This window comes from Panthera uncia, chromosome D2 (genome assembly GCF_023721935.1).
Source record: "Panthera uncia isolate 11264 chromosome D2, Puncia_PCG_1.0, whole genome shotgun sequence".
NCBI lineage: Eukaryota > Metazoa > Chordata > Mammalia > Carnivora > Felidae > Panthera > Panthera uncia.
Genome location: NC_064818.1, coordinates 8,992,476 through 9,009,051, shown reverse-complemented (window position 1 = coordinate 9,009,051; position 16,576 = coordinate 8,992,476). Strand labels below are relative to the sequence as shown.

Genomic DNA, 16,576 nt, shown 5'->3' with positions numbered 1-16,576 from the left:
GTCATGATCTCACAGTTCATGAGTTCGAGCCCCGCGTCAGGCTCTGTGCTCACAGCACGGAGCCTGCTTGGGATCCTCTCTGTCTCCCTCTCTCTGTCCCTCCCCTGCTTGCTCTCGTGCTCTCTCTCTCTCTCAAAATAAATAAATAAACTAAAAAAAATTTTAAACATCAGATGGCTGTGGGTTCAGTTATCACTCACTTAGATTGCAAAACATCTGCTCAAGTGTTCTGTGTCTCCCAGGAGATCAGAGCAATATGCATGCTCACAATAATTAGAAAGTAGGCAAATAATGTGAGTTTTTGGAAAAGATTGAAGGAAATGGGACCATTCAGATGGTTATACTAAAAGTCCAGACCTGCCACCTTGTTGCTATCTCATTACCTCTGTAAATACCCACTGATACGACACAAAGAAACAATTAAAGACACTAACAAAAGAGCGTACACATCCTAAAAGTAATGTTTTGTTGGCCTATTCTCTATACATCCTAAAAGTAATGTTTTGTTGGCCTGTTGAAAGAATCTTCTCATCTGTGGTTCCTTAATTATTATTCTGTGTCTGGCTTTGTGTTTCTCTTTATTTGGCCTACTGCAAGACTACGACAACAATCTCTGGAATCGCCAATCATATTTTCATCATATAACCCTTTGAGCCGTGTCTGCTGGGATTTGGTAGAGCCTGTCATCTACACTCCGAGAGCTGACGCTCACCCTCAATGAATGTCATGTGCGGTTAATTTGCAATAGAAGTAATTTGAAGTTATGACGGAAGCCAGCTCCCTCACTGGTTCTCACAATGAGTGCTTTGCCTAGTCAAACACTAGAGAAACTTAGAGATTCTTCGAGGTATTCAGTCTCAGTTATTGTTCTCTGATTCATGTAGTGAATGAGATATTTTTATTAGCAGACACTTGAATGACTGGATAGTGTTTATTTTATCATTAAATGTGTGACTTAATTTTATTTTATTGAGATACGTATTTACATATTCAAGTGATCATAATCCTAATACATAGGCATGTTAGGACTTCTTCAACTGTGTTCTGGAAAACCGTTCATTTGAATGATAAAATCCATATGACAAATACGTATGGAGCAATTACTGTGCGTGGGGGACTTTGCAGGTTACAGTGACAGGACTGACACGGGCCTCAGTGAGATCCACTTGCCCTTGGGTTCCCTAGATTCTATAAGGAATCAATGGTGAAAGATGAAGTCTAGGCTCCCTGGCATGCCCCACTTGGCAGAAAACATCCGGTTTGTTAGAGACCAGAGACAGAAAAGTCTGCATCCTCCCACTGATATGCTAGTTGATGCTTTTCCTAGCACTTCTCTAGTTACAACAGGAGTGTTAATGCTGCCGCACATTCCCTTGAAGTGCCATAATACATGTATTATTTCCTGAGGAGATGCTGGGATCTACCAGAAGCAAGGCCATAGGTGGAAAAGGCCAGAGAGCCTGGATTCAAGTGACCTCTGTTCACTCACAGCCACAGCCTCGGTTTCCCCATGCTCTCGGGAGATGATCAGCTTCAGCTGTTCCTTCCCGAGGATGCCCTCCTCTGCTGGGGCTGCAGGGAGAGGAACCGTGTGAGGCTTCACTGGGGTCCGGGGCCCTCTTCCCAGAGTGGGAGAGGTCCCTTGATTGAGAGCTCTGCCAGTGCAGGCAATAGCAGAGTGAGAGGCCCTCAGGGAGAATGAGACAGCAAAGGAGGAATGTTCTCTAGGATAATGCTTCTCAGACTGAGGCAGCACCAGCGACTTTTTCCTTTCCTTTTTCCCAATCTTCTGCAGATCGATACTTTCAACAAAAGATACACACAAGACACGCATCTATTTTGCATTATGAATGAAGTATTTCTTTCTGTCTCCAGGCTTATCTTGCAGACCACACTCTCGGAGGCTGCCCTGAGCTCCTCTCGTCCTGCGCACCCTGGGAACCCTCACCCTCTCACCTCACGGCCTCTTCCCCTCCTATGGTCTGACCTCACTGTCACCTCTCAGGAAACTGCAAGGTTCTCCTTTTAAAAATCCAGCCACATCTTGTCAGTCCCCACCCCCAATTCTGCCATAGCACTTATGGTTCCCTCCCGACCCCGTGTTGTCTGTGACGTCCTTCACAGGAGCACGCTTCCTTCACTCTCTCCCCGTGGAACGTGGTGTCTCTTTTTCTTTCTCTAGTCGACCTTCTAAAAGCTTTCCTAAGGTTCTAGCCTAAATGTCAGGCTCTATGCACTTTAAATATATGAATGTCAAGGGTGCCTGAGTGACTCGGTCAGTTGAGTGTCTGACTCTTGATTTCGGCCCAGGTCATGATCTCACGGTTTGTGAGTTTGAGCCCCGCATCGGGCTCTGCACTGAAAGTTTGAAGCCTGCTTGGAATTCTCTCTCTCCCTTTCTCTCTGCCCCTCCCCCACGTGCACTCTCTCTGTGTCTCACAATAAATAAATATACTTTTAAAAAAAAATGTGAATGTCAGTGTCTGAAACTGACACAAAGGGGTTGGGGGATGTTAAGATTTGACTCTCTCCCAATGTGAAAAGGGGGCTAAGCAGGAGTTAACTGCGTGTATACGTGTCCATCGTGTCTGGAGAAGGTAGCCAACCAAAGCTTCTGAGGAGGGTAGATGGCATTAACCCACTTACTAACAAAGGAGGGTACCATTTGTTAACCCTTTGCTAACAAAGGAGGGTACCATCACTAACTTGTAAAATGAAGGGATGTGCAATATCTTTTGTTTTCTGTTCTTCTCCCTTTGTGTCCCTTCACTCTGACGGGGGCTTCGATGGGTATGAGGAGTGGAACTGTGCAAAGATCCTTTTGTAGAAAGTCAGTAGATGTGTTTCTTCTGCCAATGACAGGGATCTTAACTCTCTGACCACCTGTATCCTCATCAGTGATATGCGGTGGTTCAGTACCGGGATCACATTCCCTAGAAAGTTCCATAATTTTCGTACATTGCCTCAAATCTTTTGTTTAAACTATTGATTTTTTTCATCCCGGGGCTCTATGTTAACCTTATGTTCTTAATTCTCTTCTAGCAACTGTGTTCTGCTCAGAGGCCAAATAAATGACATTCAGAACTTCTACTGAGGTACTATGAGGTAAGATCTTTTTCTGGGTTGAGTTCTTTGGTTTAAAAAAAAAAGGATGTATGGCTTGGTCAGTGAAACAGATTAATGAGGAATAGGAATTTCTAAGTTGGTGTTTTCAAGTATGATGTATTATTGCTCTCTGTGCATCTCAACATAGGTAACACAGTCATGCTTGATTTTTGTCTTAATACAGATACTTTTTTTTGGCTTTTTGCTCATGATATTCAAAATTACAATGAAAGCATGTCGGTTAAAATATGAAATGTTGTTTTCTTTCAAATACTCATTTGTCTCTTAAGTGTAGCAAGACGGGGTTACTGGAAATTAGTGCCAAATGTTTGAATTTTTAGCGTCTATAAAATGTTATAGCTTGTCTAATTTACAGAAGCTTACATATTATCCCTTGATTGATATCACCTTATATAAAACGCCATACACAATCTGATAGTGAATATAAAGACAGAGCAACGTTGTGAAAAAGCTCCATTTCCTCTCAATGTTATTGTTAATCCCTTCTCTATTCAGCAGACAGTGTTATTGTCCTAGTCAATATCCCTTCTCCCTTCTTCCTTCCAAAAATCGTCATCATCACCATCATCATCATCCTGGTATTTTGAAAGGCAGTGAAATACCTTGTTTAAATACCGTCACGTTCCCAGACTCCTTTACGAGGCCACGTAACCTGGTTCTCACTAATGACCCTGGATGGTGGGCCCCAGGGAGGGCTTCTCTTCCTGAATTTATTCCCTTCCTGCACTCATTCCCTTCTTGACTTAAAAGATCAGAGCTTCAAGAGCAGAATATTTTGGGAATATTGTTACTACTTCATCTTCTTACCTGGAAAGCTGTTCTAACATTTGTAGCCGTGGATTTTAATTTGTGGAGGTGACTGAGTGTTGACATGGAGAGGTCAATGCCATTGAAAGGAGAATTTCTTCCGTACATATGCTGAGAGAAGGGCCACTCTGTGCCACCAGGAAGCACCGGGTTTGGTCAAGAGGCAGAAGACGGGAAGAGGAGAGAGTCTGAGTCAACAGTCTCTCCTGGGAGTGTCTGTGGGAACAGCTGTGCAGGGTGGGGCATACGGTTGAGGATTGGCCAGTTAAAACCGTGTGAGGGGCTCTGGGCTGTAAGGGCGGTCCCTGGCCGCTGGGTGACTTAGGGCTGAGGAAACACCGGCTTGGTGTGTGAGTTAGAGGAGAACTGGGACTGTGGATCCAGGGTTGCTTGGTTTACACATGAAAGATGTGCTCTGGGCCACGCCCTTCACTGTCTCTAAGACCTGGGTAGCCCTCTTGTTGGCATGAGCGCTGGGAGTTGTATGCAAGCGATGAAACCTAGGAATCTACTCCTGAAGCCAAGAGCACACTATATACACTGTATCTTAGCTAACTTGACAATAAATTATTTCCAAAAAAAATAGAAAATAAAAATAAATGAAAAGAACTGGCTAGCATTGACAGAGGCAGGCTCTCCCTCAGCAGCAAGGTTTTAAGATCTCAGAACATCATAAAATACAGAAAGGAAAGAACATGCCTGATACACAGCACAACCCCCCCCCCCCCCATCTTGAGATCCCAAGGACGAAAGCCACAGCCAGAGATGTTAGAGCAGGAAGGTAAAATGAACTTGACTCCTTGATGACATTCTTGCCCTCCAGTGAGCCTACCATCAGCTCTCCTGTGGGATGACTCAGATAAATCCCTGATTCTCTAGATCTCTTGACACTCGGAGCCCAGTTCTTACAGCACTGATTCACAGGCGTTCGTACCCGGGGGTTGTGCTAGACATGCCTGTCTTTAATCTTGGCAGTAGTGTGCAGTCAGGGTAAGTGTTATTATCCCCATCTACAGATGGGGAAACTCACACACTGAGTGTTAATGTTGAGGTTTGAGCTGGACCTTCCGGTGCCCTTCCCTGTCCTCTGTTACCCTGATGCCTATCCTAACAGTATATGCCAGGAGCCTGTGCTTTCGGTATTCACATCTGCTGGCTAGTCAGCAACATCGCCAATTCATTACCCCTTTGAATGCTTGCTCTTCGATAAGCCAGAATTTCCACTGGATTATCCACTTATAAAACCAAGTGAACTTTGGGGCGCCTGGGTGGCGCAGTCGGTTAAGCGTCCGACTTCAGCCAGGTCACGATCTCGCGGTCCGTGAGTTCGAGCCCCACGTCAGGCTCTGGGCTGATGGCTCGGAGCCTGGAGCCTGTTTCCGATTCTGTGTCTCCCTCTCTCTCTGCCCCTCCCCCGTTCATGCTCTGTCTCTCTCTGTCCAAAAAATAAATAAAAAACGTTGAAAAAAAAAAAAAAAAAACCAAGTAAACTTAGGCTATTCCACATTAAAAAAAAAAAGGAGAAGAGAAAAAACTCTGGGGATCAGATTTGATTGGAATTGCCTGTGAAAGCAAGTGAAGGAAATATTAATCCCAAGGTGGGTTTTTTTTTGTTTGTTTTTTGGGGTTTTTTTGGCAGTAAAAGTTTAGAACTCGTGGTCTCAATAAGGCCACCACAATTCAGCTTTTAACCTATGGTCCAAATATTAAATGTTCTCCTTCCAACAATCTCTGTTTCTTTACTCGCACTTGTTGGGATCGGGGGAAAATGCAGGTAAGAGATAAATTATATAAAGAACTCCTTTCCAAAGAAAGTCATGCACGATATTGAATAAGGTACTGAGCTGAGTCAGGGAAGGAGGTGCTTGTAATGGAAAAGTCTCTGGGCTGGAAAATACGAGAGGGGCAGTGCAGGTGACAGCCAGCTCTTCCAAGGCTTGAAAAACGCCAGCTCACCTCTCTGGACCTTTGTTCTTTATTTGTAAATGGAGGGTGTCAGATATTCTGATATTCTCTTCGTGTAAAATAATAGCTTTCTTTGTCAGATCTCCTTTGCTAAGGCAGGGAAACGCTGCATCTACTGAAGTCAAACTTTCCTTTTGGCCACGGAAGCTATGATTTCTCAGTACTTTCCCTTTTCCTTTCCTTTCTTTCAAATAGATGCGGAATCTCTTCATTTTTTGTGTCTCTTCTGTCACGACCCTGCCCTAGGTCATCATTCTGTCTTTCCTGGACAACTGTGTGAGCTTCCCAATGGTCTCCTGGCTTCCAGGAGACTGGGGAGCCCGGAGCACATCTCATTACTCTCCTGCTGGAGACCTGTTGCAAACCCTTCAGCTCCTTCCTCTACATTAAGAGCAAAACCCCCAGTGCACAACAATGACCTATACATCCCATACGATCCGGTTTCTACCTGTACTTGACTCCTTGCTTCCCAACTCCAGCCAGTGTCCTTTTCACTGTTCCTTGAATGTTTCTTTGTGTTCTTTCCCCCGACACCCCCGGGGTCCTGGCAGTATAGTCCCCTGGCTGGCATTGTGTGTCCTTCCAATTCGGATCTCGGCTGCTTCAGCCTTCCCTGACCACTCTCTGGATATGAGCGCCAGCCCAGGTACCCAAATTGAATTCCTTTTAAAAACTAGAAATTTTATTTTGTAAAGCATACGAAAATACCCATGTATGGCAAAAACTACGTACGCATAGAACTTAAGGGATCTAGGAGAGACGTGAAAAATAAGGGATTTAGGCCAGACGTGAAGAATTCAGCCATGTTTGTTTATGGTTTATTATCTCTTGCCATAGTGTGATCTAAGCTCGGTGAGGGCAGGGCCTTATCTGTTCCTTCCTTGCCAAAGCCCACAGTGCCTACAAGGATGCCTGGTCCCTGCAAGAAGCTTAGTAAATATTTAGTGAATGAATGCATGTAGAGGCAGAAAATGCCATAGATCAAATATCCCCCCCAAAATTAAGCAGTGCTTACAGATGTCCCCGAAGAGTCTATTGCTTAGGAAGGAAGGGAAAAAGAAATAAAAGTAAAGATGGAAAAAAAAATTCTGGGGAGAGGGACAGACAGCAGGGCACAAGGAAAGAACAGTAAATCTTTGGGAGGGATCGCTTCAGGTATTTTTACGAGCAGTATTTCTGATCTGTGGTGATGGGTGGCGGAGGCCAGTTCTTTGGATCTTACAAAGATTTATTAGCTAAGCCTGACATGTGGACGATCAGAACTGTTTGTTGAATGAAGGCCCAAAAGAATGAAATAATAAATTATTGAACTGCTAAGAGCATTTTGCCTTTTTTTTTTAAATGGGCAGGATAACATTCCCTTGATGCCAATATTTAGTCCGTGTTAGTAACAGCCATTCCAAATACACTGAGTGTGAAGAATGTTCCATGAAGCAGAATTCGGTTACTGCGCTAGGCATCTCCCTGAGAGCATTTCAGAATTTATTCCATCTTCAAGTAAATTGTCACAGTGACTCTCCAGGATGGCATACCGTGGTAACGTATTAAAATGCTGATGGGAAAATGGAAACTAGAAAAATGTCTTATCTGTCAATTAAATGATGTAGCCTCGTGGGTCGATTACAGCAATTCGGGGGCTTTTTGTTTTCTGCCAATTGAGATTTGACAGCTGTTTATAAAATATTTACATTCTGATTTCAGTCACATTGACAACACTTTTGGGTCTTTGGAAGATGATAATTATATGTTAGGAAAACGTTAAAAAAATTCTGAAGCTGATCTGTTGAGGGGAAAAATATCTGGCTTTTTTCAAATTGTACAAAGGAAGGAAATCTACTTTATTAAAGGATGTATTTCTAATAAAAGTCAGGAATAATAGACATTTGTGATCCAAAGACATACTGCGTGTAATACGAGGGAGTATCTTTCTTCACCTCGCCTGTTCTGGGAACCTTACCTTTTCTCAGTCAGCTCTGGCTAGCTAGACACGTGTTTCTCACCTTTCTTTACTTTATTGGGCATACATAATGTTTGTATGGTACTTGGGTGAATTAGACAGGATTTGAGAGCATCTCTATGGAATTTTACAGAAAAAGAATTCAATATATATTCTTAGTACTTGAAAGAAGAGAAAATAAAGAGTATTGGGGATAATACTAACTATTGAATTTATATCGAATTTTCAAATAAAATCATTTTAAATGTTTTTCATGAGAAGTGTAAATTTACATGCAGCTTTTCTTTATCAGGTATCATGTTAGAAACAGTGACCTCTAATTCTTGATCAGTATCTGTCTAAAATCTTGACAGCCACTGTCTGTGTGATGCTTTGTAAGAACAAGTAGGTGATAGAAAATTTGAAACCTAGTTTATAGCCATTCAAGGGTTTCCTGTAACTGACATTATGTTTGAAGTATCTAACAGCTATTACTTTCCTTTACTGATGAATGTTATGTTGAAGTTTCTTAAGGTAAGGCAAATGATTTTGGAATCCAACCTAACTTTTTAGTACCAAGTATATTAAGTTTGTATAAAACATATATTCTTTTATAGCCATCACCCTGCACATAGTTTGGACCCCACTAAAAGGGCATGTCAGTCATAAATGGGCCAAAGTGGGCTTGAGTTTATCTGTGGAACCAGGAGAAAAAGTGCAGTTGGAGGCCCAGGGCCCACCCCCTTCCCGTCCCTGGCTCTTCCCTGTCTTTCCAGGGGCCTTGCTCTGGGACCATTCATGTAGACACTCCCTGTGAAAGTCTAACACGCCCCCTCCCACTGTGTCACAGCTGTCCCTTGGCCAGCCATGGGGTCCCAGCGGCACCTAAGGATGCATCTGGTGAAGCCACCACGTAAGCCCTAGAAGTGAGCAGACCTTTGGTGAGAGATTCTAGGGACCTGCAGAGATGAAGCCTGGTCTAGAAGAAACCCAACTCCCTGTGGGCAATTCCCATGCAGAGGGTCATGGCCAGAGGAAGTCCAGAGTGGACACAGATACAGCACTTCTCTAACACTAACGTGGACGCACCTGTTAAAATCCAGATTCTGATTCAGAAGGGCTGAGGTGGGCCCGAGCTTTGGCGTTTCTGATATGCTCCCAGGTGAGGCTGATGCTGATACTGACTAAACTCTGAGGAGCAAGACTGTGATGCACAAGGTCAAGGCCAGGGTCCTACTGTTTGGGTTGCAGGGCAGTACTGGACAGAAGTATCTGCTTTGGGTGAACACAGAGACATGGGCCTGCCACAGACAGCTGTCCTCGCCCCCAGGACCTCCCAGCCCAATTCTATGTCATGTCCCTTGGCAACCTGTGTCACCAGTTGTCCCTCCATCAGCTCCCAGCCCCTTGTCCACGTGGGCAGCAGCCCACTCAGGGGCTGGGCACTGAACTTGATGTCCAGGTGTCAGAGCCCACCTTGGCTGTGCTCAGAGTGTTGCAAGGCCAGGTGTCCCCAGCATGCTTGCAGCCAGGGAGAGCTCAGCACCAGACCGGGCTCAGGCACACCTGCCCCTGGGGATTGCCCACCCCCCTCCACCACACAGGTCCCTGAGGGCATATGCGCCTATCTTACACCCTGGGGCACTTCACCCAGCTTGTGGGAAGTCCTACAATCAGGCTCAAAAAGGCACATTAGGGGGAAATGGTAAATCTAATAGTTCTCTAGCAAGATTATACCTCATTATATGAAATTGGATTACAAAGTTTTCAGAAGTGACCCAAATAAAAGCAGTGCATAAAAAAATGATTAAGTTCTCAGAGGAACCTTTGAACCAAAGAGAAAAGAAAATCCAAATTAGGAACAAAAGAAAACAAACAAAAAAAAAGAAACATTTGGGGGCACTTGGGTGGCTCAGTTGGTTAAGTGTCCAATTTCGGCTCAGGTCATGATCTCACGGTTTGTGAGTTCGAACCCTGCATCGGGTTCTGTGCTAACAGCTCAGAGCCTGGAGCCTACTTCAGATCCTGTGTCTCCCTCTCTCTCTGCCCCTCCCTGCTCACACTCTGTCACCCTCTGTCTCAAAAATAAATAAACATTAGAAAAAGAAACATTTGGGAAGTAAATATAGGTGTTACGCCATATACAAAAGAAATAAAATGCTACCCAACAATTGATCAAATCATCAAAATATATCACGGAATCCCACTTTAAAATTTTTTTTAATGTTTCTTTATTTTTAAGAGAGAGAGAGAGAATGAGTATGAGCAAGGGAGGGGCAGGGGGAGAGAGAGAGAGAGAGAGAGAGAGGGAGAGGGAGATTCCAAAGCAGGCAAGAATCCCAAGCAGGCTCCACACTGTCAGCAGTGAGCCCGATGCCAGGCGCAAACTCAAGAACCATGAGATCATGACCTGAGCCGAAGTCAGACACTTAACCGACTGAGCCACCAAGGCGCCCCTCACAGAATCCTGTTTAAGACAAACACACAAACAGTATCGGGAGATGGGAATCAAAAATTAAAAAATATTATGGGATGACTATAAAAACTTGTAACAAAAGAGCAGCTCTAGAAAACTAGAGTAAATCAGATAAAGTAATAAAGGTGATTAATTTCATTAAAATCCAAGTTTGGAGTTAGTAGGTGATACTTTTTAAATAAAAGAGGGTTTTAGACATAATTCCATAACATGGAGAAATTCAGTTACATTCCAAGAGAAATGAAAGAGCTCGTTAGAATAAAAACATCATAGGGGCTCCTGGGTGGCTCAGTCAGTTACACGTCCAGCTCTTGATTTTGGCTTGGGTCATGATCTCAGTTCCTGGGATCAAGCCTCACATCAGGCTCTGTGCTAACAGCACAGAGCCTACTTGGGATTCTCTCTCCCTCTCTGCCCCTCCCTGGTACATGCTCTCTCTCTTCCTCTCTCTCTATCTCTCTCTCAAAATAAATAAATAAACTTAAAAAAAATTGTAGAGGGGCACCTGGGTGGCTCAGTCAGTTAAGCCTCTGACTTCGGCTCAGGTCATGGTCTCACAGTTCATGATTTGAGCCCCATGTCAGGCTCTGCGCTGACAGCTCAGAGCCTGGATGGAGCCTGCTTCGGATTCTGTGTCTCCCTCTCTCTCTGCCCTCCCCTGCTCATGCTCTGTCTCTCTCTGTCTCTCAAAAATAAATAAATGTAAAAAAAATTTTTTAAAACCCGTAGAAAGGAACATTAAACACAAGCCACCGTCTTCACACCAGACAACATGCAGCGTACATGGAAGTATAAGAAGAAATAAATTCAAAGTGCGTATAAGGATGACTTGGAAAGAAAAGATCTCATAATGTGATCAAAGGCAAAAGCTGCCGAAGTGCTATATTTACATTCTAGTGTGTCAGAGGGGAGAAAAAAAGAAAATCCATCTACACAGTTTCTTATTATTCCAAGACTGCAAACTCTATCCAGTTTTCTTTACAGCAAAGGAGTTATTCAATTCCTGCTGGATGTTCCTAAGAAATTTCAGATGATCTATACCAATGCTTTAATACACAGGGTCTATCCTCAAAGAACGTGCAGTTCCATTTAGATGGGAAGCCATACACATTTTTTTTTTTAATGTTGTAAGTGTTAAATACAAGACCGGGTATTAGCAATGTAACTAAGTAGTTTAAGTACCAAACAGATCATTGACCTGTTGTGGTCATGGGCTATAGCCTTAGCGTGTTTACTTCCTTGATGCTTTTCGCAGTGATAGACCTATGTGAGCTTGTAGAACATGTTTATGGAAAGGATATGTTAATGACATGCCAAAGCAGAATAAAAGGTAACATTTTTCATGGCTTCAGGGGCACAGAGATACCCCTCAATAAAAAGGGATGACATATATAGAGGCTGGAGAGAGAGTAGGACTTACATAGGCAGAAAGAAACCAGAGAACATTGCAAAGGATCACAGGGCAGAATGCAGGTATCATCCCTGTGTGTGTGTGTGTGTATGTGTGTGTGTGTGTGTGTGTGCGTGCAGGGGGTGGTTTTCAAGGATGGTGAGAGAAGGGGATGAGCAGAATGAAGAGGACTTTGTAATTCTAAAGCAGCTTGGATTTTATCTGAAAAATCACGGAATACCACTGAAAGAATACGAACTAGGGGATAACGTGAGAAAAATTAATTAGGCAACACTATGTGGAGCTAGATGGAAAGTGGGGAAAATAATGTGGGTGACTTTAATCAGGAACCAGAATGTCAAAGGCTGAAGAGAAAGCTACCCCCAGGAGGGAGGAAAGCCTGGATTCAGAAAACAGCACAGTGAAGTCTCTGTCTTCTTCTTTCCTAGTCGGTGTGGTGTTTGCTCTCTCCTGTCTTCACACCTTTCTGTTCTTTTGGTGATTTGCCTTTCATATGTACATGTCAAATGGGTTCAAATCATAAAGAAAAAGCAAACAACACCCTGCCTAGGTTCTCTTTTGATTTCTGTCTCTCCCTCCTTCTCTTCCTCCAACCCGCCAGTGACCCTAGTTCCTTCCTTAGGTTTCCTCCTCCTCAGTCCTCAACCCTCCATAGCCTGGTGGCTGGTCCCCCTGCCTCACTGGAACTGTCGCTAAAATGAGCGAAGATCTCCTGGTTGATGAACCCTAAGAATTTTTGATCCACAACTTTTTTGACATCTCTGCAAGTTTTGCTGCCTTTTTGAAATTTTCTCTTTGCTTGGAATGCAAGGAACTTCCTCTCCTTGAATCTCGTACCTTTTTTTCCCTCATTGCCATTCTCCCTCCCTCCCTCCCTCCCTTCCTTCCTTCGCTTCCTTCCTTCCTTCCTTCCTTCCTTCCTTCCTTCTCTCTCTCTCTCCTTCTATCAGCTGCCTAAGTGCAAATTCTCTCCTCTGCCCCCGCAAAGATCTGTTCAGAATTCTCCTTATTTCATTTAACTTCCAGGCTTAGACTATGACCTCAAATCTGTGCCTCTAGCTTAGACACCTTTCCCTAGTTCTCATCTATCTGTATCTGTAGAGACCACTCTCTCTACAGGGTTTCACCACATGCTCCAAAGTCAGAACAGCAGAACTGAACTCCCCTGTTCCTCTTTCCACTCTCTGCTTCTCCGTGTCTCTGTCTCAGTGCTGTGTGTGTTATACAGGTGCAACCCAGAAACTAGATAAACCCTTTCTGTTTCTGAAGTGAAAATCTAATCTTAATTCCACTGAGCCACTTCTTAGCTATGTGACCTTCTACGTTACTTACCTTCTATGGCTCTCAGTTTGCTTATTTATAAAATGGACAGAATAGTAACACTTTTCTCACAGAAGGGCTGTGAAGATAAGAAATGGCACGTTGTAAGCCCTCAATACGTATAGCTATTGCATTGTTTGAAATAATCTGACTCCCCATAGACTTGAAAAGAAAAAAAAAACCCTAGTTTTCTTAGCATGTGATTTGATTTTTGCCTAATTCTCAAACTTCTTTCTCACCATTTCCCAACTTCCACCCTGCTCTCCACCCTTATAGAAGACACTCTAAAGTGCCATTCTCTGCCCACCATCCCCCAAGCTCATGAATGCCTCTTCCTGGTATCAGATCATGACTTAACCATGATAATTTCCGCTGATCATCAAAGTGTATGTGGGTAGGGGTGCCTGGGTGGCTCAGTTGGCTAAGCGTCTGACTCTTGATTTCGGCTCCGGTCATGATCTCATGGTTCATGAGTTCCAGCCCCACGTTGGGCTCTGTGTTGACAGACCGGAACCTGCTTGGGATTCTCTGTTTCCCTCTCTCTCTGCCCCTCCCCTGCTTGCTCTCTCTATCTCTATCTCTCTTTCAAAAATAAATAAACTTTTTTTAAGTGTAGGTGCTTAGCTCTTCTTGCATTTTTCTCTTCGATCTCAACTAGTTTTCCTCCATGTGCCTCTGGAAAGCCATTGCCTCAGAGATTGTTCCTTCTATGTTGCCATCGAGCACAGATCTTTATCTCTACCTCTGTACTATCAGCTTCTTGGTGGTAGAGGATGTCCTATTTATCTGTAGGTGGGAGTGGTTTTGAGAAGAAGTATAACCAATAGAGTGTGGACAAAAGAGAATAACCGTTGGATGTGCCAATTGTGCACCTAGAAATGGCCCTGAATATGGTTGAGTCAGCCTTCACCTCAGCGGAGTCTGAGGTGGCTGCAAAAGGGAAAGTTTGAAGAGGACAAGGCAAAAGGGATATGGGGACCCTGAGGAAAAGCTAAGTCAAAGATGTGAGGAGAAAAATGGAAGCCAGCTGGTAGATGGTTCACAGTGGAGGAGAGGTCCATGGGGCCCAGTGGAAGGGGTGGCTGGCAAGAAAGGAGAGCTCATGCTGACCTGTGATGGATTTATATCTGCATAAAATCTTCCGGAAGAAGATTCCAAAAAAGAGAGGCTTTCAGTGTCAAGAATGAGGAAAGGACAAAACATACATAAATTTGTGATATATAGGAAGTTGAGATATAACAATATACACACAGTTTTAATGAGTTACAGGTTTTTTTTTGTTATGGTATTTGTGGATGTAATGCCATGTATAATAGTATATTATAAATATACATTTTTATATGTAGCTGACCTTTGAAAACACAGGGGTTAAGTGTGCTGATGCCCCATGCAGTCAAAAATTCATGTATAACTTTTGACTCTGCAAAAACTTAACTACTAATAGCCTACTGTTGACTGGGAACCTTACTGGTAACACAGTAGTCGATTACCACGTATTTCATATGTTATATGTATCCTATACTCTATTCTTACAATAAAGTAAGCTAGAGAAAAGAGAATGTTCTTAAGGAAATCATAAGGAAGAGCAAATACATTTCTCACTTATTGTCGCCCCAACCCTAAGAGACTGGGCAACAGGGCTCTGTGTCCCTGAGTTCAAGTGGGGTGCAGATTTAAACCTTCTGGATTTAGAAGAACAGGTCTGGAGAAAGCACGCCGCGTGCCCAGCAACTGACCTCAGGGGCCTTGTTTTCAGGCAGACCTCTGTGTCCTGACTCTGCCCCCTTCCTTCAGCTTCAGGGCTCTCGTCACGGCTGGTGGTGGTGAGGACTGGACCGGGTTGGTCTGGACTCTGGAACGGACTCCTGTGCCAGCCCCATCATGACTGTCCCTATCAACTTGGGCCAGGCACTTAGCCCTTTCCACCTCAGCGCTTATCATGTAACATGGTGATTAAAGCTGGTCGTGCAAATGAGCAACAAATAAGAACGCTGCTATAAGAGCGCCTGGGTGGCTCAGTCGGTTGAGCGTCTGACTTCAGCTCGGGTCATGATCTGAGTTCAAGCCCCACTGCTTCCGATTCTGTGTCTCCCTCTCTCTCCACCCCTCCCCCACTCATACTCTGTCTTTCTCTCTCTCTCTCTCTCTCTCTCTCTCTCTCTCTGTCAAAAATAAATAAACATTAAAAAAAATTTTTTTTAAAGAAAAAGAAATTGCACATAAATTTCCCAGCACACAACAAGAGAGTGTAAAGAGAATGGACAGCCAGACACTGGTGACATCCTAACAGAAATGGGGGAGAGACAAAGTGATTAACGGTTTGAAGGCAAGGTTTTTAAAAACTTAATTTTTAACCAAATGGCAGCCAATTAAAGCCTGGTGAGGTGGGCAAGGCCCAGCTTTTGTTTTGAAGCTGATAAATTTAATAAAAATTTCTCCATTTTCACTTCAGTAAAGGCCAGGGGAGATTTTGTGTGTGCGCAGGCACATTTCCAAACACGTATCTGTAATTGAATGAGATTTTGTACTGGGAAAGGACATTAATTACCATGTTATATCAGAGCATCATGCAAAACACTTAAAACTAAGTAAACTAACTAATTAAAATACTCTGGGTTTTTTTTAACGTTTATTTATTTTGAGAGAAAAAGAACATGAGCCAGGGAGGGACAGAGAGACAGAGAAAGAGAATCCCAAGCCGGCTCTGAGCTGTCAGTGCAGAGTCCGACTTGGGGCTCAAACCCATGAATCGTGAGACCGTGACCTGAGCTAAGATCAAGAGTCGGATGCCCAACAGACCCAGGCGCCCCTAAAATATACTGTTCTGTAGCATCATGGATATAATATAAAAACAGGGTGTTAAAAATGTGCATATTATGTGTCTTGACTTCCAGATGGAACCACCAGTGTCCAAGGGCAAATCTAGAACAGTGCCTGGGACATGAGCTACCAGATGGTGGTGGATGAATAAATGAACAGATAAAACCCCTGTTTGCAACCTACGTAGCTTACATTGGAGGGTCTCCATCTTAGGAAAAAATAGCCAATGCATTCTATTTCGATTCTTACAAATGAATGTAACACAAAATTGTGCTTAATGCTAGAAAGCACTATAATGAAGGAATTTTGTATGAGTTGATGTATCAAATCCAAGAAAAAGGGCAAGGCATTCTGAAGTACATATCATGTAAGCGTAGGTAGGATTGTGTTCCAGACTGTTGGAAAAAGGTTTATGGTACAAAATCATACCATTAAAGTATTACCTGAAATAATGTTGTATGTATTGCAAAATCAAAACATTCCTATGAGAGAAGAAGGAAGGCAAGATTTTAAATTTTTTTAACTTATTTTTTGAGAGACAGTGCTAGCAGGGGAGAGGCAGAGAGGTGGGGGACAGAGGATGCAAAGTGGGCTCTGTGCTGACAGCAGAGATCCTGACGTGGGGCTCAAACTCGTGAACCATGACCTGAGCAGAAGTCGGATGCACAACCACCTGAGCCACCCAGGCGCCCCAAGGAAGGCAAGATTTAAAGCT

The 16,576-nt window shown here is 43.5% G+C and overlaps 1 protein-coding gene across 2 annotated transcripts in view; it reads left to right on the top strand.

Moving 5' to 3' along the window:
• Nucleotides 1–16,576, top strand: part of CHRM3 (cholinergic receptor muscarinic 3) — a 522,646-nt gene that overhangs the window by 229,305 nt on the left and 276,765 nt on the right. Inside the window, exon 3 of one of the 2 annotated variants that reach the window (XM_049646064.1) lies at nucleotides 3,043–3,105. The gene's annotated coding sequence lies outside the window, so the exon portion shown is untranslated. Of the gene's footprint in view, nucleotides 1–2,816; nucleotides 3,106–16,576 lie in introns of those variants that run through there. The other variant, XM_049646065.1, reaches the window with a different exon arrangement.